The sequence below is a fragment of the Rhinolophus sinicus genome, chromosome 3 (genome assembly GCF_057876585.1).
Source record: "Rhinolophus sinicus isolate RSI-liver-muscle chromosome 3, RSI-T2T, whole genome shotgun sequence".
NCBI lineage: Eukaryota > Metazoa > Chordata > Mammalia > Chiroptera > Rhinolophidae > Rhinolophus > Rhinolophus sinicus.
In genome coordinates, this window is record NC_142503.1 from 198,068,382 (window position 1) to 198,091,853 (window position 23,472).

At 52.4% G+C, this 23,472-nt stretch overlaps 1 protein-coding gene and 1 long non-coding RNA gene across 8 annotated transcripts in view; one reads left to right on the top strand and one right to left on the bottom strand.

Annotated features, from left to right (window-relative positions):
- Positions 1-23,472, top strand: part of LOC109455624 (WD repeat-containing protein 25) — a 159,357-nt gene that overhangs the window by 57,349 nt on the left and 78,536 nt on the right. The gene's annotated exons all lie outside the window — the stretch shown is intronic.
- Positions 9,626-14,783, bottom strand: LOC141570499 (uncharacterized). Its single transcript, XR_012494526.2, has 2 exons — positions 14,584-14,783; positions 9,626-10,412 (listed from the first exon to the last, which is right to left on the bottom strand). It is a non-coding gene; the product is annotated as an uncharacterized LOC141570499 (long non-coding RNA).

Below are 23,472 nucleotides of genomic sequence, written 5' to 3' on the forward strand. Positions count from 1 at the left end.
AAGTTCAAGCAGAGGATGGAGCAGGGAGGTTGGACGTCCTCATCCTCATGTTAATAAGTGTGTCCCGCCCTGGGACCCGAGCGACTGGCCATGGAGTCAGTCAGACTGTTCCGTATTGTGGGCATGGGCCAGACTGGAGCATCGGCAGACAGGCGTGTTTCCTGTTCTTGGCACACTCAGAGCTGGGTGTGTGAACCATCAGGGATGGGTGAGGGCAGTGAAAGCAGCTGCCGGTGCCTGCGCTCGGTTTTTACAGGAGTCTCTTTAGGCATTTCTTCTTTGTTTTTTAGTTGAAGAAATTGAAACTTATGCTGATAGAATCTGTATTTATTGTGAAGAGCTGGGAGTTGAGTGGGGAATGCAGGTGGATGGCACCAGGTCCCTCCTGGGTGACTTGCCCAAGGTCACGCTGCTACCAAGTGGCAGAGCTGGAATCCATGCCACCCAGCTTCATTAATTCCCCTCCCTGTGCATCTCCAGAGCTCATACCTGTCACATGCATGCAGCGCCAGGAGCCCTGGCCTGTCTCCATGCCTCCCTGACTGCATTCTTTAATCAGGGCCATATTTTGCCCTTCTGTGCTCTCTGCCTTACAGAGGGGGCGCTCGCATTTGTGTTGTGAGTGAATGAATGAATGGCACACACCACGGCGACAGAGAAGGAAGGGGCAGGCCCAGGGCAGTTGGGCAGACACGAAACACGAAGACTGGGCAGTAGATCTGTAAATTGGTACCCTCCTTTCTTCATTCCCTCTTTCTTCCTCCTTGGGGTTCAGAATTGGTCTCTGGGCAGAGGTTGCTGAGCAGGACCAAAGGTGCGTGTGTGAGGAGCCGGATGCGTTAGGCAAATCTCCAGGAGGTCCTGTGTCAGCAGTTTCGGAATGGAGCGAGTTAAGCACAGAAGACAAAGTTTGCTGAAGTCCTTCCAGGGGAAGAAGATGGATACCGGGCTGAGCCTGCAGCTAACATCTCAACGGTAACCAGAGAGTTTCTGAGAGGTTAGGTCATGATATATCCTCAGCGCTCAGACATTTAATTTGCATTGTGTTCCATATTCCTGAAAAGTTGCTTTTGGATTCTTATTGATGTGCTCACATTTTTGGGGGTAATCGCCCTCCTTTGACACGAATAACCCCCTGTTTACTTGCAGGCCCACATTGCTCTCCTAGTCCAGGGAGCAGGGAAGAAAAGCTTTTAATTCAAAGCCCTATCTATCTTTCCAACTCAGGTGAGCTGGGGATTGGAGAAGTCAGCTTGGCTTATTAGATAAGCGAGGCTGGCCTCCTGGGTGGCAGCTGTCGGTTGCTGTGGCTGGCTGGTGGGGGCGGATGGATGTCTTCAGGCTCCCCCCTTCCTTCTTCAGGGTGCCCTTGGTGGAAGCTGGTGCTTTCCCAAGGCAGCAGCTGCTGGGGGCTGCTTATTACATGCAGATCAGACCACATGTACCCTGGGAGCTCTGGCTATGTTCTTTCTGTAGGCTTTGGAGGCAGCTGTCTTCTAAAGCCTAAAATTATTAGGAGCGGGGAATCACAGCTTCATGCCCAAACAGGCCCCAATGCCCAGTTTCGCTAGACTGAGTCTGGGTGCCGGAGATGGGACTGGGGACAGAGATGTGGCCGGCCCCTCCCCTGAGAATTCGTTGTGCCTGCAAGTGTCCAGACAAGTCAGATGGGCAGTAAGGAGGACCCTTGGCTGGTGTAAACCATGTGCTGGGGAGCAAAGAGGAAGAGCCAGTCCTCACCTGACGGGATGGGAGGAGACACCTGAGCTGCCCTAGAGGCAGAGGGGGTGCGGTGGGGAGGGGGCTGGGTAGAGAGGGTGGTCCTGGTGCTGGCCTGTAGTGGGGGTGGAGCTTTGTGAGGTGTGTGGGGTGATCCAAAGTTTTTCCTATAGGAGCTGGGAGTCATGGGAAGTTCGTGAACTGGTGTGTGCGGAATCAGTGGGAAACCTGCTGGGAGACCTCCGATGAGGGCCCTTGAGATAGAGCAGATAGGGGTGGGCCTGTATGAACCCCAACTTCTCTAGCTTTGCCTCCACTCCCCTCCTGTACTGCAGACTCCTGAGATTCTAATATAAATGTGATTACAATGTAGGGGCTTACAAATGCCTCCATTTACTGAACCCCCATTTTTACATTTCTTGAATTCCACTATTGCTCAGCCCTGTGTGGCGGGTGTTATGGCTGAAGAAATCTGAGCTGTGGGGAGGTCAAGTTCTCCACTGGGTTGAGCCCCCCACCCCCTCAGTACCATCTCTTTTCCTTCCTTTGCCCCCTCCCCGCCCCCCTCCTCAGTCTCTGAAGCCCAGAGCTACTGGGGATGATGAATATTCACGCAGGACTGCATAGGGCTCAGTGACGCAGCTGAGAGCCGCGGAGCAGCGGTCGGTGACTCATCAGACCTTTCCCAAACACTCCTGATATTCGCAGCTCCAAAGGGAAGAAAGTCATTAGCAGTTAACGCTGCTCGATGACGTTAGAAGACCACGCAGACTGTCCGGCTTGTCTTTTCTGTGCTTCAGGTGTTTTGGTTTGTGGGATTTTTTTTGTTGTTTTTTTTTAAAGCTGTGTGAACTATCTTCTTCTTTTTTTTTAATCTTTTTAATAATGTTTTTTTTTTTTCTGATTATCAAAATAATGTGTGCTCATTTTAGAAAATACATAAATGCATTAAATAAGAAATAAAATGCATGAATTATTTTTCCATTACAGTCTTATTAAGAATGTTTTGCTTGTGCAAAGCAAATTTGGAACAGTAGACCTCATTTTATTTGAGGGACCTATCGAGGTGACTCAGATCAGTGGTTTGCAACCTGTGCTTTGGGGTCTCCGAGGGTACCATGGAAATGTTGGGGGCCTCCCCCAGGGAGGGTGAGCTGCAGGGCTTGAGACGACCCTCCCCGCAATAGCTCAGCTGTTATCAGTCTCACGACTGGGCTTCCTCACTTGGCTGCTTTTGAGCAAATGGCTGTGCGGCTTATCTAGTTGGGACTCAGTGGTCCGGCCCAGACCGTCCTTTTACAAGCGAGGAGTCTGAGACTGTGGGGAGATGCGTCTGGCCTGCAGTGACATGGTGGCTTGGGGCTGGTCTCCCTGCTCTCTGATTCTGCATTGCCTTTTAGAATATGAATCAGTTAGAAATGCTGGCAGTTAGCCGTGCATGTCATTGTCACAGGCTATTACCATGCAGAGACCCCCAGGAAGCTGATCAAGGGTCTCTAAAGGGTGTGCTTTTGAGGGATGAGGAGACCTCAGAGCAGCTGGCACCTGAAAAGATAAACAGCAAAAGCCCATCATTGCTGTTAGGTGCACAAAGGAGGAGACACGGCTCTGGGTGAGCCCTGGTTGTATGAGTAATGAGAAGAAATTAAGTAAAGGCCGCTTTTCCTGACACTGATGTATTAGAACATGGAGTAACTTTCTACAGGAAATTGGAACAGGGATCCCTTTAAATTGAATTTGAAGCTGTGAATAGCAGGCCTACATTGGCCCTGCGTGTCCTAATGCAAGTTAAGTAAGCAGTTTCCTGCGTAAGAGGTAAGTACTTTAGGGATACAGGTGAATGTCACGGCCAACATGGCTCCAGTTAATAAATTGCCTCTCCCGCGTATTGTCTGTGAAGACGCAGAAGAGTAATTTGCTTCCCGCAGAGCTGACCAGAATTCTCATACTTATTTTATTAGATTTTTTTGCCCAATACATTTGTTCTCTCTCGTTGGCGTTGTTGATAATAATTACCCACCCCTCTGCCATCTCTCCATGGAGCTCTCTTGATTTTAATTGTTTGCAGTAGCCGCAAAAGTTTACCATTTTAGAAAAGAAGTGTTTTAAAATAAGGATACTCTGGGCCAGGGTCCTACTGAGTTTCTAGAGGGAGATAGTTAAAGCTCTATTTTTACAGTGATTTGGGGGATGGCAGCCGCTGAGAATAGGAAAAAGCAAGAGCCGCCTCCATGAAACATGGAAGTGCCAGTCCCGGCCTCAGGGAGCTCTCTGGGCATGATTTCCTGGAGTTTGGAGAGGCTTGGGGGCCTCCTGGGGCACGGAACTCTGCCAGGCTGCTGTTTGGCCCTTGACCCCAAGGGCCCAGGGGACAAAGGGTGTTGAAAACCGCAGCCAGTAATCACTGAGGGCCTGCCGGCTGCCAGCCACCATCCGGCGCTCTACCTAGCTCAGTCTACGAATGAGTGCATTCACAAGGTAATTATAAGTGGCAGAGTGCTATTTACTGAGACATGGAGAAAAATGGCGGTGAGGAGGGGAGAACCCACAGAAAGATCCCGTGCAGGCCGAGACTGGGAATGTGAGAGCACTCGGTGTGAGGTGGTGAGAGCAGGGCACGTGCGAAGCCCAGCAGGAGCCTGGTGTGGCAGGAGGCGGGATACAGGCCAGGCTTGTCCTGAAGTTGTCCTTAGAGAAGGACATGTTTCCTTTATAGTCGAGTCTGGAAGAAGTTCCTCGATTATGGGACACTCTTAATTTTGGACCACAATGTTTAAGCAGATCTTTTGATACATTGTCTATCACCCAACTTGTATCAGCCGTTTGCTCATCACGCAAATGGTCATTGGTAAACCATTTAGTGGTTAATGGGCTTGTGAAGGTCATGTCGCTTTGTGCTGAGCTTGAACCCCAGCTTCTTACGTTAGATCGGGGCTTCCTAATGTCAGGTTCCTCCTGTGTACAGGTAGAACCTGGCCCTCATCACCTCGCCCGTGGGAACTGGGGCTTGGGGAACCGGTTACTTACTCTGGCTACTACTGTGGCTGGAAGGAATCCACTATTTTTGTCTCTGACCCAGGAGTCTCGTGTCTTCTGCCAGCCTGTATAAAACTGGGGCAGATTAACTTGTTAGCTTGCTAGCAGCGTGATACCTCAGAGACCACACGGTTCTTGGTAATGCCTCTGCCCTAGCACAACGGGCTGTGTCACCTCCTCTGCCCTGCTCTGCTGCTGTCCTTCTTCCCTTCTCCATCTCTGTAAGTGCTGCCACCCAGATTGACTGAGCATCTGCTAGGTGGTAGGTCCAGGGTCAGCGGACAGAGTGTGAATAAGACAGATATGGGTCCAGGCCTCAAGGAGCCCACATGGCTCCACCTTCGCCACTCTGTCCATCACTAAGTTGTGACTTAATCTACTTACCTAATCCTTCTGGAATTCGTCTAGTCCTCTCCTTGTGCTCTCACTGCCATTTGGTTTCTTCTTCTGTGGGGTGTGTATTGTCATGGTTGTGGCAAGAGTCCGAGTCATTACTAGGGACGTGCGGGTACAGTTCCCGTAAACTGTAGGCACCCAAATGATGACAGCGCTGTTATTTCTGTTATTGATTATTGTAAATTCTGATGGTCACTCCTTTGTGTAAAACCTTTGTCGTTTCTGTGCCAGCCTTGGGCTAATCTAGGATGCAGCCCAAACAGTACAGGATGCAAACTAACCCCTGTGTCACCTGGTCTGTGTCGCCCTGCCCGTTTCTGGTCCTGTCACCAGCCACCCCGCTGTGTGCCTTTCTTTTCCAGTTGGTCTGATTGCTGTTCCCTCAACATGACACACCCTTCTTGTCCTTCTCTTCCAGGACTGAGCTCCAGGGCCCCTTTCTCTCTGTACCTTCCTAGAGAGTCCTTTCTTCCTCTCCCTGGCTGGCATAAACTGCAGCCCCACGTGCACCTGGCTCGCCTCTCTTTGAATCTACTGAGAAGGGTCTGCTGGGCCATCCGTCCCCAGGAGCAGCACGGTGCCGGTCACTGTGGGGTCCCCAATTCTAGCAGCACTTGGGATTACATGTGGGACCTCATACCCTGACAGTCACGCGCTGCTTGACTTGAGCTGAAGAGGAAAATGCCACGATACCCTCCCCAGGGAGAATCACCCTCACAGACCCTGGTCTGGAAGACCCGTGCTGGCCCAGGGGTAAGATCTGGGTTAACGATTCAGAAATCACATTACTTCTGAAAGCTGGTGACTTGGCGGCATTATTAAACTCAGAGGAAAGAGTCGAACTACCCCAGGCAAGGGGTGAGCCTTGGTGAGCCAAGCCTGGAATCCCAGCCCCTCTGTGGGCCTAGGGAGCTGGCTACCTCACACCGGGGCCACTCCTCTGTGGTTCCATGGCCGATTCCTCCACTCACACCCTCACCCACCTGGTACCTATGGGCATCTCCTGTGCCAACGCCCGCAAAGGGAGGAAGCAGCCATACCTTGAGGACCCCCGTAGCAGGACATTTAGCACATGCTGGGTCCTTTGCATATGTTGCAGTGTCCCAGTCACCCAGAGAGCTGGGGAGACAGGACCTCAGGCCCCTGAAGTGGGCATGGAGCCTGGTCTGGGGCCAGGCTCTTTCCCACGACCTGGGTGACCGCCCCTGCAAGGAAATGAGCCCCCAGGCTGTTGCTCCAGCTGTCCCCTCCCTGCTCCTAGCCATCTTGCTCCTGCAGGGAGGGGGTGCTGCTTGAGCGTTACCTCCTCTTGCGGATAGGGGTGCTAGAGACCGAGCCTTTTCTTGGCTGACTCTGCCAAGTGAGGCGTGGAGAGCCAGCCAGGAGCGCAGCCTACACACGCGGCCTTTACCTCATACTGTGTGATTTGTCTGTGTGGCACACACAGCTGCCATCTCATTTTCCGTCCAGCTTCTCCCTGGCTGCATGACCCCAAGTTCTTCTTGGCCACTCTATTTCTGTTGCCTCTGTCACAGAAAGGCTTGTCATAGTGACCTGTTCCCCTGCACTGGCCTGGACACTTATACGCCATGCATGTCCTTTTAGGTTGGCACGGAGGACGTTACCGAAGTCCTTATGTCCTGCTTTCTCACTGCCTGTAAGTTTGCACATTGTACACACAATGGCACCCCTGTGCTGACTTTCTGACTTCTGTGCATCTATTACAAACGAAAAACTTGAGCAACGGTGCGGTAGTCTTAGCCACAAGGAAAAGGGCGGGGTCTGTGCTGAGGACAGCATTGGGGGGTCACCCACGGGCCATGCGGAGTGAGTGGAAGTGCCCTCCCCACCAGCGTCAGGCCCACAGGGGTGGCGCCGGGGCAGGGGGTGGTCCCCACGCCTCTCCTCTGTTTTCTGACTTGGGACCCTGACCTTGAAAGTTCTGTTCCCTTCACAGAGCCTCCTTCCCCTTCCACTGCCTCTCCCTGCGCTTGGCTGCTGTCTGCCCTGTAATGTGATGGCCTTCTCAGGGAGTCTTCAAATGAAGTTTTTAGAATGTCGAAAGCTCTGTTGGAAAACAGAAAAGGCTATTTCATGGGAAGATGATGACCTTATTAACGATAATTAGGCAGTTCACAGAGGTTTCCAATATAATCCAGCATCTTGCATTGTTGAAATGAGGGGGAGGAATTCCATGGTAATGTCTTCGGGGATGTAATGGTCTTTAACACATTAACAGTTTAATTTCTCTGGAAGGTTTGGCAGCCTGGTGTTTTCATTTACAAAGCCAAGTATAGTTTTACAGTCATCCACATTAATATAATAGTTATAGTTTTGAGCAAGTAGTTTCAGACACAGACACCCAGAGTCGTGTTTGTAGCTGGAGGAAGATCTCAGGTGAGGAGGTGGAACCTCTTCTCTAATCTCCCACAAATGGCGCGGCGTTGCAGACACAGGCTGGTCACGTCCCGGACGGACTGCCTTTGTATCGCAGACCAAGGATGTAAATGTTCAGAAACTCTTCCTGTGTTAAATCCTCAGAGAATATGTCTATTTGAAGTTAATGGGAGTTTGCTTTTCTGAAGAGTTTTGCATCCATGAGCCCATGCTCAGAAATTTCTTCTGGGCGCTTTGTGTCAGGTTGCCCCCAGCCCCGGGGTTGTGTGAGGATGCACCTGGAAGCGGCCAGCACCTGGGCAGGGAGGCCCTGGCTGCTGCCCTCCCTCCCGCCTCCATTTGCTGGCATGGGCATCCCGGCCCGTGCAGAGAACCGGGGTCCATGTTTCACCTTTCCCATGTGAACATAGTATTAAAGTTCTGCAGGCATTAGTCATCTATCATTTTGGATTCTGTTTTTAAAACTGAATCTCTACCCCTGTTTTCACAGCCTTCAAAACCCTCACCTTCCATAGGTCTTACCACAGTTTACTAAATCGTGTTCCTATGGCTGACCACGGAGGCTGGTTCCAGCAGGGTTTTGATTGCTGTCTAGGCAAGGCTGCAGTGATCATTGGTATGTATATGAATCTTAGCGTCTGTGTAGTTATTTTCATAGGCTTGATTCTTAGGGCTAGAATTACTAGCCAAGACTAAGAACAACATTTTTTAAGAAAATAAAAATTTCTAGTTATGGCAGTAGTATTTGGAAAATAGGAAAAAGTAGCAAAAGGCAAATAAAGATGGCCAGCCGTGTGTCCCCTCCTGCGGTGGTCTCCATGGGCTCAGTTAGGAATGCACTAGGCGGCAAATAGCGGGAAAGCCATGTGGAGTCGCGCAAACAGGTGAGGCGTCTGTTGCGGGGACCAGGACGTGAGGGGGGTCTGTGCTTGGTTCCCGATGAAGCCATGCCAGGAGGGAGCCTGGCTGTGCCCCTTTCTGGCCCACCCCGGAGGTGTCAGCCTTCCGCTTCCTCCTGGCAGCCTTTCCCTCGGAGCAGCCCCCTCCCGGCCTCTGCGGCCTTTCCTGGCTCTTCCACGGGGGCGTTTTTCTGTTTGCTCTCGGTCCTCAGAGTGCCTCCAGCATTCGGGCTGTTATCGTGAGACATTTACTTCTTTTTTCTGCACATGTCGAATGTGCAACTGCCTGTGTTTGTGACAGGCCCTTTGGCCAAAGCCGAGATTGGAAGGGTGTTAAGGCCAAGAAGAGAACAGTGCGCCCCGGGACTAGGTAGGGGCTCATCTTTCTTTTTAGTGGAGTTGCTTTCACCCTGTGTTGCTAGTCCTGGGAAGTCTCTGGGTTAGAACATGTCCTTTGCTCTGTGCTTGGCTCCCATGCACCGGGGAGGGAATGGAATTTTTCTGGGCCCGTGGGTTCCTCTGGTCGGTGCATTGAGTGCCCACCGTGTGCCAGGGGGGATTGGGAGCAGTCAGTGCCTTCAGGGAGCTCCCAGAGAGTGGAGGAAACAAGTAGGGACACCATGACAGTTATCACCGCATAAACCAAGCCAAGTGGGCACAGAAATGAGTGATTGGTGACCTACTCTGATCCTGCAGAAAATCACCCGTTATAAAAGACTCTCACGTACCCAGATTTAACAGCTATTGACATTTTGCCGTATTTGTGTTGGGTTCCTTTTTTTGTTTTGTAAGGAGTAAAACATTGCAGCTGTAGCTAAAGCCCCACCTCCCTCTCTCCCCAGCATTGGCCCCTCCCTGGAGGTGGACGGGTATGCTTTTGAATGTTTACTACATGTGTTTATCCATAAACAGTATGTGATATTGCCTTGGAATTTTAAATATTTATAGAAATATGATCACATTTTGTATCCTGCTATAATTTGTAAAATGTTAAACATTATAATTTTTCCATACACAAGCACGCATGCATCTATCTGCCTGGATTATTCATTTTTAACTGCTGTGTAGTATTCCACTGGATGAATAAACTAGGGTTTACTTACTCATTCCCCTACTCGTGGAAGGTTAAGAAGCCTTTACCTTTTAGCTCTTGCAAACAACAGTGCAGGGAGCATGTGTGTGTTCCAGTTATCTATTGCTATAGAACAGAGCACCTCCAAACTTGGGAGCCTAGCCCCGTAACGTTTGTTTTGCTTATGAGTCTGCTTGGTGAGGAGAGCTCCTCTCTGCTCCAGCCGGCGTCACGTGGGGTGGCTGGAGGGCTTGTGCACTCATGTGGCTGAGGGGGACTCTGGCTGTTAGCCAGACTGCTAGCTGTGCTGTCGCGTCCAGCACTCCACGTGGCCTCCCCACGTGGCCTGGGCCTCAGCACAGCATGGAGGCTGGTTCCATGCCAGAGCCCGGCCAAGACTGGCCGGCTCTGTGATCTACCTGCACAAGTTTGGCAGCATCCTGGGTGCTGTGTTCTGTTTTCTAGAAACCAGTCACGAAGGCTGGCTCCCACTCAGGGGAGGAACGTTAGACCCACCTTCACCGGATGCGTGTCACAGTTTGCAGAGCTGTTTTAAGACCAGTGCCCTTAGATTGGCCTCCTGCACACACCTGTGACGGGTCCTTGCACACTCCTGGTGGACTGATGGGCCATGGCGTGGCCGCTTGACCCACCCGACGTGCCGTTGCCAGGTCGCTGTCCCGGGTGTTTGCTCACTGACGCCACCACAGTTCTGGAGACTTCCATTTCTTCACAGCCTCTCTCTCCAGCACTTGCTGTTAGGAACTTTGATTTTTGCCCTCTGGTGGGTGTGGAATAGCATCTTGTTGTTTTAATTTGCTTGCCCACCAGTGAGGCCGAGCTCCGTGCCACCTCCTGGGATGCTGTGTTATTCCCTTTCCCAGCTGGCCGCCCTGCAGAAGACAGAAACGTCAGAGTGCTATTTTTTGGCTTATGATGTCAATTTTCCAGAGAGAAGTGGTGCGTATCCCGCAGAGTTTATTGCAAACTATTATAAAGACCTTGGAGTGACTATTGGTATGAGTCACTTATGAAAAAAAATAAGATTTCGGTAACTGCAGGCTGTATTTGTAATGGGGTGGATTTTCATTTAATCTCTCACCTCTCTATGATTTGCCCAATTTAAAAATGCCCTGAAGCTTGCTTTCTCCTTGTGTGGGAACCCTGTTCTTCCTCCGTGTTATCACAATAATAGTAATAAGAAACGGTGCCAGTGTGTGTCCCTCTTCAAGTTCTTGCTGTCTCCTCCGTCATTTAATTACTTCTGATCCCTGTTTCCCCCACCCTGGTCTCCTGCTGGAGCAGCGTGTGCATGAAGCTTCCGAGGAGAATGCCACCCCGGCCTGACTTGCTTTTGGGGGTGGTGGGTGTCGGGTTGGGAGGTGCCCCTGGACCTGTGGGCTGGGTGGGGGTCCTCCCTGGGCCAGGTGGCGCCCCACTGCTCAGGTGTGCCTTGTCTAATGGGCCTGTGGGCTCACAGCAGGCAGCCTGTCACCGTCACATCCGGCTGAAGCCTGGCTCCTGGCAGCGTTTGGGAAATAGTCACTGAACCAAACAGTTCCAAACGCTCCATTATTGTAGTGATCAGTCTGATCCACTAGCTTCTCTCAAAAACATCTAGAAAACAGCTATGTCTGACCAAGAGTTTTAAAATGAAGCCCTAAGCTTTCCTCCAAAAGTGGACTTTTGGCTACTTTTTAATTTACTCCAGTTCCGTCTGAACACTCTGTCCTCGGCTTACTAGAAAACATTCTCTTGTCTGCCTCGCTCCTGAGGGGCGTTCAGCTTCTTATCTGTGTTTAGAACCAGAGCCTCTGCTTCGGAATGAGGCCCCGTCCGTGTGCTGGGAGTCGGCCCGGCGCCTCTGCAGACGCTCGGGAGCAGCCTGTGCATCCAAACCACGGCCCTGCTGCCGGCAGGTCTTCTCGCTTGGATGGTGCAGCGTGTCCTCACAATGTCGCTGGCACCGCGCTGTCTACGTGCGGTGGGGGCACAGGAAGCGCAGGGTGAGCATGTGTCCAGGCCAGATGCGGTACTGGGGAGACTGGTGACCCACGGGTACAGCCAAGGCTGCCACTGGCCAGGCCGTGTCACGTCTCCCGGGGCTCTCCCTGTACCAGCCAGAAGGGGTGTAAACGAGTTCATTTCCTGTCGTTTCAGGGGAGGGCGGCTTTGGGGGTTGTCCGTTCGCTCCTCCGTGGAGCCGCCCGGTCGGCCTGGGCTCCCTGGGCTTGTTGGACGGGCCTCCCGGGCTGGCAGGGTGGGTGTCCCTGAGCCCTGCTCTCCCAAGGCCACACCACTTACAAGGAGCCGAGTTTTTCGGAGCCCGTGGAGTTTTCACACCACATTCTAGGTGCCAGCAAAAGTCTAACGAGGGCAGGACAGTAGCTTCATTGCTGTGACAAGTTTGTTCACAGCCTGACAGTGTGTATCCTGTGTAAACAAACACTCATGCCTACTCTCCTAATTAATTCTTCGGCCTCGTGCATCTTGCATGGCAGCAGGACACATCCTTTGCTGTTGGAGACCCCCCCTGGGCTCCTTTGTCCGAAGACCTGGGGGTGACCTGCCTATGCTTAGCCAAGGGCCCCAACCTCCCATGGGGTCCTGAGGGCGAGGACCCTGCCACCTGCTTAGCATCCTGGGCCTGGAGGGCCGGAGCCCAGGTTCTGAGACCAACCCTTCCCGGCTGGGGTCTCGGTTTCCTAGTTGGTGAGATTCAGGGGCTGGGCCCTTCCAGCAGCCACTTCTGCCATCACCACCTAGTGAACACCAGCTGTGGACCAGTCTCTGCCAGGTGCCTTGCAGTCATGCAGAGCGAGAGTTGACGCGTTCCATTGCACCGCTAGGTAAACTGAGGCCCAACACGGTGATGCCTTTCCCTGCACATGTGCTCCTCCTGCTGCATGCTGGCTTGGGCTCCCCTGTTGGCCCCGATGTCCTGTCAGTCACACAGCCTGGTTGCCCTCTGAGTGCTTGTTGGGCATGGCTGTTTGTCTTCCCGACACTCCCTGGTCCCTACTCCCACCCTGAGTGCAGCAGGCTTGGCAGCGGTCCTCACTGCCAGCTTTCTCAGTACACATGCCTGAGCCTGCCCCTCCCAGCCTGCGGCCTGTGGGGCTCGGGGTCAGATGTGGTGCCCGGGGTCAGATGTGCCTGCTGTGCTCTAGCCACTTCCCTCAATGTGCACGTCCAGCTGCTCCGACGGGCCTGCACTGTGACAGGCAGGGCGGTCACTGTGCTGACCAGTGCCCAGAGCAGCGCGAGGCACGTAGCAGATACTGGGAGTAGCTGTTGGGTGAATATACAAGCGTCGCCATCGAGCGCAGAGGTGAAAATTAGGGAGACCAGGATTTAGACCCGCATCTGTCAGGTTCTAAAACCTCTGCTCTTTCTGTCCCCTCCCATTGATTATTAAATGTTTGACAGGGAAAGACCCAGGCCAAAGCCGACGTGTGTGTTTCATAGTGAACGACCCTGGCAGCCTGGCTGGCCTCTGCGTGAAACCCATTAGACAGTGCTGTCATATGCTGGTGACACCGGGGAAGGTCCGTGTCGATGAAGGCTGTTATGGAGCCCTTGTCAAGTTTTTGTGTTGAAGGAGTTCTCGAAAGTGACAGGCTTCGTCTCGGAGGTCTTTGTTAATCTAACAGTATCCCAGGCTGCCCCGTGTGGACTCCGCACCAAAGCTCTCGTCTGTTATGAGCGAGGGACAGAATTAAAATGATTTCAGCTTCATGTCAGGCCTGGGGATGTAGCCAGAGAAGTCATGTGGGGGAAGGAGCCCTCAAGAGGAGCCAGGGGACGTTGGGGTGGGGTCGGGGTTAGACGAGCCTGCCTTCTGAGGGCTGACATTTCCACCCCGGACTGGATTTGATGAGCACGAAGAGGCAGCTGTTCCCACAGCAGCGCCATGCATATGCATTCCGCAGCGTCACGGGGAAGTTTAAAAAATTAATAGCTATGTCCTTTATTTCTCTCTCTACCAGCCAATGCTTGGAATTAATTTTTTCTAGCCCACTAACTCTTGTGGTTAAAAGTACCAACCAAGCTTTCCGGGGCGATCCATCGCCACGCTATTGAAAAGGCAGCGTGGAGAACATAATGGGCTCTATGTTGGGTTATGTCTGTAGGGCTATTGTTTTCTTCAATTACACTTTTCTTTGTTTTTCTTCTTTCGTGCTTTGGGAAATCAACCTGAGACTGGGCTTCCGACTCTGAAGAGTTATTGACTATTTTTCCCAAATGGGATTGCCCTTCCAGGGAACAGTGAGCATCTCTGTGATAAATCTGTGCCCCAAGTTCTCTGAAGAAAGCATGAATTCAGGCAGCGGCCGTGACTTTGTGCTTCAGGCGGGTGTGTAGAGCCGTCACGGTCAGTGAGGTCCTCGGGCGCCAGCCTGTGCCCAGGCAGCATTTGCCAAGTGTTCTCTGTGTACTTTGCACGGGATCAGGAGGTGGATTACAGCAAGGTCTCCAGTGCCTTTGCCTCTGCAGCGCCCCTGTCCCCCAAAGACCATCCTACAGTGTCATCTGAGCCCAGCCCTCTGGAATGAGTGCCCATCCCACACTGACCCGTCGTCCAACTCACAGCATCTTTCCCATCCAAGGTGAAGAGTCCTCAGTCCTCATGTATCGAACCTGCTCCGGGACGCGTGGTGCCGGGCCGTGGAGCGTGCAGACGGAAGACGGGCCCCTGTCACCGAGATGCTGCCTGATGAGGCTGCCGTTTTGTCCTTGTTGTTGGCTCCCCGGTCCCGACGGACCCTGCTGTCTGGGCTCTGTGCCTATTACCTCTAGTGGCAGCTACTGAAATTGCAGGCGAAGGGTCTCAAAATGATTGCTCACCAGTTGATCACTCAGTGTCTCCCTTAAAACCCTCCAGAGGCTGCCCTGAGTCCAGAATAGGGCCCACATTCCTCAGTGGGCCTCTGAGTCTCCCCTCTGCTACTTCAGCGGAAGAATCCCCAGGAAGCCGCCCCACCCCGCCCGACACCCCAGCTCCGGTTAGGTGTCCTCCCCCAGCATGTTCCCACTGCCCCCAGTCTCCCTCACAGCTCTTACCTGTCACCTCTCAGACTGTCCTGTTTGTTAACGGTCATGCAGAGAGTCATGGTGTCGCTCACTGTATCCACAGCATGGTCAGTGAGCGACATGCAGTAGGCACTTTGTGAATGTCTGTGGAATGACACACGTGCCCTAGAGGAAGGAGCCAGCTCCGTGGGGCCGCCCTCCCACCCAGGGCCGCGCAGGGGACGGCCTTGGCAGCTGTCAGTATGTTCATGGAGGCTGCTGAGGCGGGAGCTGGAGGTGGCACGTGGGTGGGGTCCCAGGCATCACTGTTCTTATCAAACTGGCCCTGTCACTGACATCCTTCAGCACTCAGGGAAAAATAGCCTGTTTCAAAGGACAAGTTCAGGGGGGTCTGGGCTGCTGCCACTGTGAGAAAAATGACTTCTGGCAAGATGCTGGGCTGGGCGGGGCTGGCCATTAGGCCAACACTGATGGGTTTATAACCTGCCCACCCCATTATACAGTCTGGGCACCCAGGCCAGAGGAGGGGGCAGTCCAGGGCTCCTTCCACCCCCCCCCCCCTGTTTCTCCAGGCAGGGAGGAGGGGCGGAGGGCTGGAGGGGTTTCTTTGCCCAGGAACTGGCGCGTGCTGAGCCTTTGCTGTTCCCTCGCACTGCTGCTCCTTCACCTGGAGCTGGAGGCTTCTCCGTGCCCTTTCCGGGGAAGCCTGGTTTCCTGGGGCGCACTCACCATGGCCACTTGTCCCCTTCCAGGAAACACCTGTTGTGCTGTCTGACCAAGGTGTGTAGCTGCGGACGTGTGGGGGTGCAGCCTCTAGCAATGAGTGCTGTGCTGTGGCCATCTCAGGTCCCCAGGTGCGGGCTGGAGGCAGATGCTCCCCTGCCGACTCCCGATGGTGAGGGTGCTGGGGAGGCAGGAGGCCTCCTGGGGCATGGAGCCGTGGATGACTGAGCCCAGGCATTCCCAGGTGTGGCCAGGAGGGTCAGTGTGGGGCCCAGGGTGGCCCGGCACAGGGCCCGGCTGTGCCACTCACTAGCAGTGTGTGCGTGGGCTGCCATCTCAGCCTCTCTGGGCCTGTTTCCTCCTCCATGGAGGGGCAGTGCCTGAGCACAGTGCCCAGCTCTGTGCCTGTCCCGCAGGGCGGTGAGCCCGCTCGCCGAGCAGCCTGCCCTGGGGCTTCTCCCTCTGAGCTGCCCCTGAGAGGACCATCTTACTTCTTAATCAAATGGCTCTATCTATCTAGCTTTCATCTGGTCCCGCTCTCAAAAGTACCATACCTTAGTGTTTATTCTACTTTGAATATAACTTTAATTGAGTTGCACATTCATATTTAAAATCTCATATGTATTAATTTCGTGATATTGGTTTATTTTTCTTCTTACCTCTCTGGAAGCAATATCCTTGAGCTTTCTCTTGCGTCTCTGACAGCAGAGTCACCGTGCCCCCCTGGGCCACTCTGAGTCATCTCATGCAGTTTCCAGAGCGTGTCAGCTTCACTTCCACCCAAGTCACTTCAGATCCCACACTTACTGAGTCAGTGTATGATACTGTCACTGGGAAACTTTTTACCACGCCGCAGGTACTCACTTGTAAAACTTGGGGACATTTTGTTTTTCTCTTTGGCACTTTGTTTTCTTCCTCAGGCTTCCAGCTGGGCCTGCGGAATAGGACCTATCCCGACCCTCTGCTCTCCACCCTCTGCTCTGTCAAAGGCGGGCCACCCACTTTCTAGAACTCTGACCCTCAGCTTATCACCAGCTCCTCTTCTCCTTGGGGATGAGGGAGGGATGGGGGGACGAGGTAGCATGGCAGAGGCCAGCTTGCCGTGTGGAGAGGGGGACTGCGTACTCCCATTGCTTGGGGTTGACAGGAGACCTCCCTGGCAGCAGGCGAGCTGGACCTGGAGTGAAAGGAAAGAGAAGGAGCCACCACCCCAGGGGCTCAAGTCCCGCTTGGAGGAGAAGCCACTGTGTGTCTGTCAAGATGCCTTTTATACACCATGCAGGACCCAGTGGCTTGGGCGAGGCCTAGGCACGCCTACGTAACCGCTTCTGAGCGCTTCAGAAAATCAAGGTTCAGCCCAGTAACATGCGAAATGCCGTGTCTTTGTCTGCTCAAGGTGCCCTAACAAAATGCGCCCAAGGACTGAGACTGCTCTTTCCCAGGTTAGGATGTTAGTGAACGAGGTATGGTAGCCTTGAGGAAGGGAACAGAGTTCTTCAGTTAATCAGTGAGGGGAGAAACCAGGAGAAAACAGATGACTGTCAGGATGGATCTACTGCAAACAAACTGGGTCTAATTACAGGTGTCTAGATAGCGAGCTACGTGCTGAATCAAACTGCAGACGAGCTAAGTCTCACTGCGGTACCCATTCCCCGAATCTCACCTTCCTTCCTTAGAGGCCCCATCTCCAAATATAGCCACACAGGGGGTTGAGGCTTGAGTGCAGGAATTTGGGGGGCCGTAGCATGTTAATACATTGCCTGACACGGGTGCGTACTGCTCAGTGAATGCTTGTTGCATTTGAATCTGCATGATGTTAGGGTCCAGGAAGGCAAGGTGGGATCGGCACCCGAGGCTGAAGCGCACGAGGCCCTGGGGGTTGGGGTGTTCCTAGGAGGGCATCTCCCGAGGTCGGCCTGGCCCTTCTGGCCGGTGGCCAGTGGCAGGTAGCCAGTGGCTGGCGGCAGGTGGCAGGTGGCTGGTGGCAGGTGGCACGTGGCCAGCGGCAGGTGGCCGGCAGCAGGTGTCACGTGGCCGGCGGCAGGTGGCAGGCAGCAGGTGTCACGTGGCCGGCGGCAGGTGGCAGGTGGCTGGTGGCAGGCGGCAGGTGGTACGTGGCCGGCAGCAGGTGGCTGGTGGCAGGCGGCAGGTGGCACGTGGCCGGCGGCAGGTGGCAGGTGGCTGGTGGCAGGTGGCAGGCGGCAGGTGGCGGGCTGGAGACGAGGTCCCCTCAGGCCTTCCGAGCCGAGGCCTCTCCAGGCCCCTGGGCACTGCCCTCCGACCCTCCTGGGGAAATGGGAGAACTGTGACATTGGCCAAGGTGAGGAGTGACACTGATGGGGCCCTGTACTGAATGCTTTATGTATTAATAATAATTCCTTCTTTTTGAGTAATTAGCTGCAGGAAAGGAAGGAGAGTGACTGGCTTATCACTAGCATGTAAAACAGTATGTGGCACGAGGTAGGTGCTCCCGAGTGGTGCTGACTTAATTAAGAGTGGTGGGTCCCAGGGGTGCACAGAACGACGTCCATGCGTTGCCAGCTTCGCAGCTTAGGCCGGGAAGGGCTGTGTCCCCACTGTCAGGTGGAGACACGGAGGCGTGGAGGGGCCTGGTGGCTGGTTGTGGGCTCCCCAGTGAGGGGGGCCTGCACGCTGCTGGGGGGACACGGGCAAGTCCCATGGCCCGGGCTGGGCGGACCTGCACCACGGGCTCCTTCCTGCTCCCCCAGCGGGGCGGCCTGCCCTGTCTGACTGGCGAGGAAGGGCCCTGAGGTGGGCATTGCAGAGGTGCTCCCTGGCCTCAGCTGCAGGGACTAGCCTGCCCTCTGGTCTGAATGAGTCTCCGTGGCCAGCCTGCGGCAGGGTGTTCCCGAGTGGGGGAGTGAATCGATGGAGAGGCACGTTAACCATGCGTCCAGGTTAAGTCCGCAGCATGTCTGCTCGGCTAGTGAGCCTGTCACTCTCTTTGGCCCCTGACATTCATTCTGAGGTGCGTTCTTATTTCATAAGTGGGGCTAATTCATGTATGACTTTAACATATCGCCATGACTTGATTTGGGTGTCTGTATCCTTAGAGCTTCAATTAATACAACAACTTTTGATAAGACAAGTGGTTTTAGAACATTCAGATTTAATTATATTTTCTAAAGGATTTTTTTTTTTAGAATTCTATAACTGCCTGGCAAGGTACTTCCATTCCCCAGTTAACCTGAAAGAAATTACTTTTTCGTTTGGTTTTGCTTAATGCAAATTAAAAGTAATATACATTTGATGAAAGCAGTTAAAGGATTATTTATGGAAGTCTGCCTCTTTATATACGGGGGAAAAAATCCATGAAGTTTGAGGATGATGTGAGTGGAATCCAACAGTCGGCGAGCTATTTGGCCGGGAGAGATGGCAGAGCGTTTCCGTTCAGAACGTGCTTTGTGATTCTCCCTCGAGGAGGCGCGCGTTTCTTCTTTGAGTCCGTGTGTGCAGTCGAGGCGTTACACTCGCGCATCTCAATTCCAGCATCAGCAAGTGGTGAGTTACGACAGTGTTACAATGGGAGCAAGGAAGAATTCAGGTGTTTTATTCTCATCTCACCTACGTTAGGAAGTCTGCCAAAGGGAGCAATTCAAAAATAAGAAAAGAAATGAAAAGGAAAGGAAAGGAAGAGAAAGTATCTTACAGAAACACTAACTGGACAGAAGGTGTAATCAGTCAGGGGTTATTACCTCACTTGTCAAGTCAGCTCCTCTCATTAGTTGTTTTACAGGCTTCCTGTCACAATCGCCCCAAAGTGTAGCCTGCCAGGAGACCTTGCAAATAACGCCACTAAGTTTGCCAGCCTACCCAAAACAAAACAAAACAAAATACCCTCTCTTTTCTTCTTTAAAAATTTTTTTGACATAATTTTGGACTTGCAGAAAAGTTGTGAGAATAGTACAAAGAATTCCCAGACTTTACCCAGATTTTCCAAATGTTGATATCATTTTATCCTCTCCAGGTAGGTAGGTAGGTAGGTAGGTAGATAGATAGATAGATAGATAGATAGATAGATAGATAGATAGATAGATAGATAGATGTACTGATAAACATACATACATATAAACTTTTTTTTTCTGAACCACTTAAGTTGTAGACTGATGGCCCTTTACCCCTAAGTACTTCAGTGTGTATTTCCTGAAAACGAGAAATTATCTTACATAACCACAGTGCAATTTTCAAAATCAGGAAAATAACACTGAAACATCATTCCCTACTGTCTACATTGTATTGAGATTTTGTTCAACAATGTCCTAGTGGTGTCCTTTATGAAAAGAAAATTCCAATGTTGTGTTACCTTCCCTGTCGTGTCTTTGGTCTCCTTTAGTTTAGAGCAGTTCCTGTATTTCATGACATTCACATGTTGGGTTTTTCTGTGCGTCATCATGGCTAGGCTCAGATTATGGACTTTTTGGCAGGAATGCCCGGGGGGGATGTTGTGTCCTTCTCAGCGCGTGCTGTCAGTCAGTCCTGTCGCTGGAGAGGTTAATTTGATCATTCTGTTAAGATGGTGTCTGCCAGGTTTCTCCAGTATAGTTACTAATTTACCTTTTGCATTTAAAAAGTATCACGTGGGGAGACACATTGAGACTCTGTCAGTATCCTGTTAGTCCTCATACGTTCATCCCCTAGTTTTAGCCTCCACTGATGCCTCTTGCCTGTGTCAATCCCCATGATGATGGTTAGCAAATGGTGATTTCTGTCACTTTTTCCCATAAAAGGAGTTTTCGTCCCCCCCCCATTATCTATTTCTTTATTTTGTGTCAGTGTGGAGTCACAGGTCTTAGATTAATAAATCCTAATCTTTTTATTATTTGACCAGTAGAGGCTCCTTCAGGCTGGCTCCCGTGTCCGCTTGAGACGACTCCGTCCTCCTTGGAGCACATCCTTAATTTTTGGCACAGCCAGATGTTCCAGGCTCATCGTAGTCTATCCTTGCCTCACCTTCAACGACCCATCTCTAAGTAGCTCTGGCTCCTTTCAGTGGAGAAAGGCATTTAGAACCAAGATTTGGGTGCTGCATGGACTCATTGCTACTGGGGTGTCAGTGCTTCTCAGAGGACAGAGTCTGGGCGGTAGATGTGTGTGCGCATGTGGACCGTACACACCTCGTGCAGTTCTTTCTATTAAACCCACGCGCTCACACGGATTCCTGGTTCCTGTCCAGTTCCGTGGGGTCGCTCTGTCCGTTTCCATTTCCATATCTACGACTCCTTTCTCCAATAGTGTGAGACTTGGCATGCATTTTCACAACATATTTATACAATTGCTCAATCCTGGAATGTCAAAAAGTTGTTTCAGAATTGCTGACCTCTGCAAAAACTCCTACTAATTAGAATTCATTATTAGAGTTCTTTTTGCCTTTAGTTTGAGCACATATAGTCCAAGTGTGTTCAGATGTTTCTTGGGTTAATTCTTTTTCTCTTTCTCCCTTCAGTGTGGTTTTGTTACTCATTTCAAATACAATTTGGTTTATTTGTTTTTCTTTGCATTCTGTTTTAGGAGTTTCCCCCTATCTTGTAGCCTTCCACCCTCCTCTCCTCCCTCCCTCCCTCCCTCCCTCCCTCCCTCCCTCCCTCCCTCCCTCCCTCCCTCCCTCCCTCCCAAACCACGAACATATTTCCAACTCAAGCCGGTCCACACAGTTCATCTTAGAGCAGTACCCCCACCCCATACCTGTCCCCCCACCCTGTCCCCAGCCCTCCTCGCATGTCACCAGGCTCATTAGTCTTTGTTTTTTTCATCCGTGTTTCTTTTTGCTCAAATAGGTAGCATCTTATTTTCCTATCTTTCTTCATAACAAGTAGCATATTACAGACCCTCCTTTGCATTTGGCTTTTCCCCAGTTAACGTGTCCAGTCCGGCCACACAGTCCCTGGCGCTCCCCTGGTGCAGCTGCAGAGTGTTCCATCGTGTTCTCCTTTTTGGCTGTTATTCGGTGCATAAAAGTGAACTGTGTGGGTCTAGGTGCTGGTTATAGCACAAACCTCCGTGGAGGTCATCTCTTTCCACCTTACGTGAGGAGAGTGGCCGTGTGCTTGGGGGAAACAGGCTGAGACCAGTAGTGTGAGCACAAGTTACACACGTGCGAGCTGGGTTCTGGCGTTTGCGGTCAGTCGGTGCGGTCCTGGAACGTGGACTTGTGCATGATGGTCTCATTACATGACCTAGATGCCTGTCCATGGTCAGAAGACAGGGTTCTGCCCAGGGTGCTCCTAAAAGCAGGCGCATGTCACTGGGTGCCAGGTAAAAATTCCCAGGAGCGGGAGGGGAACCCAAGAGAAAGCATTAGCCATTCCCTTGTATCTATTTTTCACATCCTCTTTCTAAAACTTCTGTTGGTGTATGTCCATGTTTTATAACGTATATAACCTATCAGTAGACTGGTATTCATGCACTCAAAAGTGTGTGCTCAAAAAATCTTTTTAATAATATGATAGGTGATCACAAAAGCTTGGAGGCTGCTGAGAGAGTTGCTCCCCAAACTGTCCTGGAGTTGAGAGGCTGGCTGGGCCTCCAGTCTGGATCTGGGGCCTGTGAGCCCACCTGCCCCGCTATGTGGGCAAATGCTTTCCTTGATTCGCTCAGGTGGCCCGGGCAGTGAGGTTGGTGCCATGAGCTGGAGGGAGTCGCCAGACCTCAGCGAGTGGCTTCCAGTCCAGACAGATGGAGAATCTCACAGCTGAAGGGCAGTTAGTCCCCTCAGGGAAGACCTCAGTTCTGTGAGTCACCTAGGAGAGGCACCGAAGCGAGATTTGGGGGTCGGACATGACTTCCGGGGAAAAATGAGTGACAGCAACAGAGACACTAAGTGTAGGTGAGAGACATCAGATGGGGAGGGGCGGAGGGGGGTGGCTGCAGGTGCAGTGGAGCCGGCCTTTGCCAGTCATGGGCCTCTCCGGGCCTCAGCTGTCTTCTCCGTGCAAGGGGGTAATAGGACCGCCAGCCCCCAGGGCAAGCTCTTCCCGTCCTCTCAGATAGTGGAGAGGCTCAAGGCCAGGCTCGGGCATCGCAGCCTGGGGAATCTCCTGACCAGCCACAGGTCCTTGGGACGTGTCGTGTCTGAGCCTTGCTGGCAACTTTCTCTTCTCATCTCATCTCATCTCATCCTCCCATCAACGAGACCTGTTCCGTGTGGGACCTTGAGGCTCAGAGAGGTTAAATGCTCGTGGAGGGTCACAGAGCCAGTGGGAGACCACGGCAAGGCTGGAACGCAGGACTGATTGGCAAGTCTGGGACTGCTTCTCACCACAGACAGCGTGCTCTTCTTACTTAGAATTCTCTTGTACTTGAGAAAGGGGTTCGGTTTGCTTTAATGTTACTCTAATGCTTTTTGGAATCCATTTCCATTGTTTATTTTACAACAGTATAATTTGCAATGAAATAGTTTTACATTGAGCTCACATGTTTTAATGGTGTTTTAATGGCCTCTTAATGGTGTCTCCATGGAGTTGCAGTCAGATACTTTTGTCATCCTAACTTCCTCATGTAAGGGCTCAGTGTGGTCGTGTGGCCTGGACTGTGGCCTGAGCTGCTCTTCAGGCCAGTGGAGCAGCCTGGGTCAGGTGTTCAGTGCCTCTGGGAGGCGGGGGGACAGGAGAAGGGCAAGTCAGGCCCCTGTGTGGCTGGTCTTCACATCGCCGTGTGGTTGGGTCATCGCTGAGGTGGCTTTCCACCTCGCCATCACCTGTGCAGCGGACAAAGTCCACGTCTCTGCCTCCGAGCGCCCACCCCAGGAGCCCCAGTGCTGGCTCCAGGGGGCCTCGTTTTGCTGGGGCGCCCTGCTTTCAGTTGTCCCTGGGCCACAACGTATGCTGAGCCATCTGTTCTGCCTTCCTGTTTGGGAAATTGTGGCACAACAGTTAGAGTCTTGCCTGGTGGAGCACAGAAGGCCCTCGAGGGCTGGGGGCTGAGCCTTAGCCATTTGGGTCCCTCAGTGCATGGCACGGGGCAGGAGCCAGAGTTGGGGGCCCAGTGCTTGCTTGTTGAAAGAATGAATAATGCTTGATTCGTATGCTAATGATGGCAGTAAGAAAGGGGGTGAAACCCAGTCTGAGGGAGTTGTGCTCAGGAACTGCTCACTCGCTGGCCTTGCTCCTGGGAGAGCATCCGGCTGCCGAGAGGGGCTCCCCTCATCTCTGCCGCCAGCCAGCCTCATCCCCAGCCCCC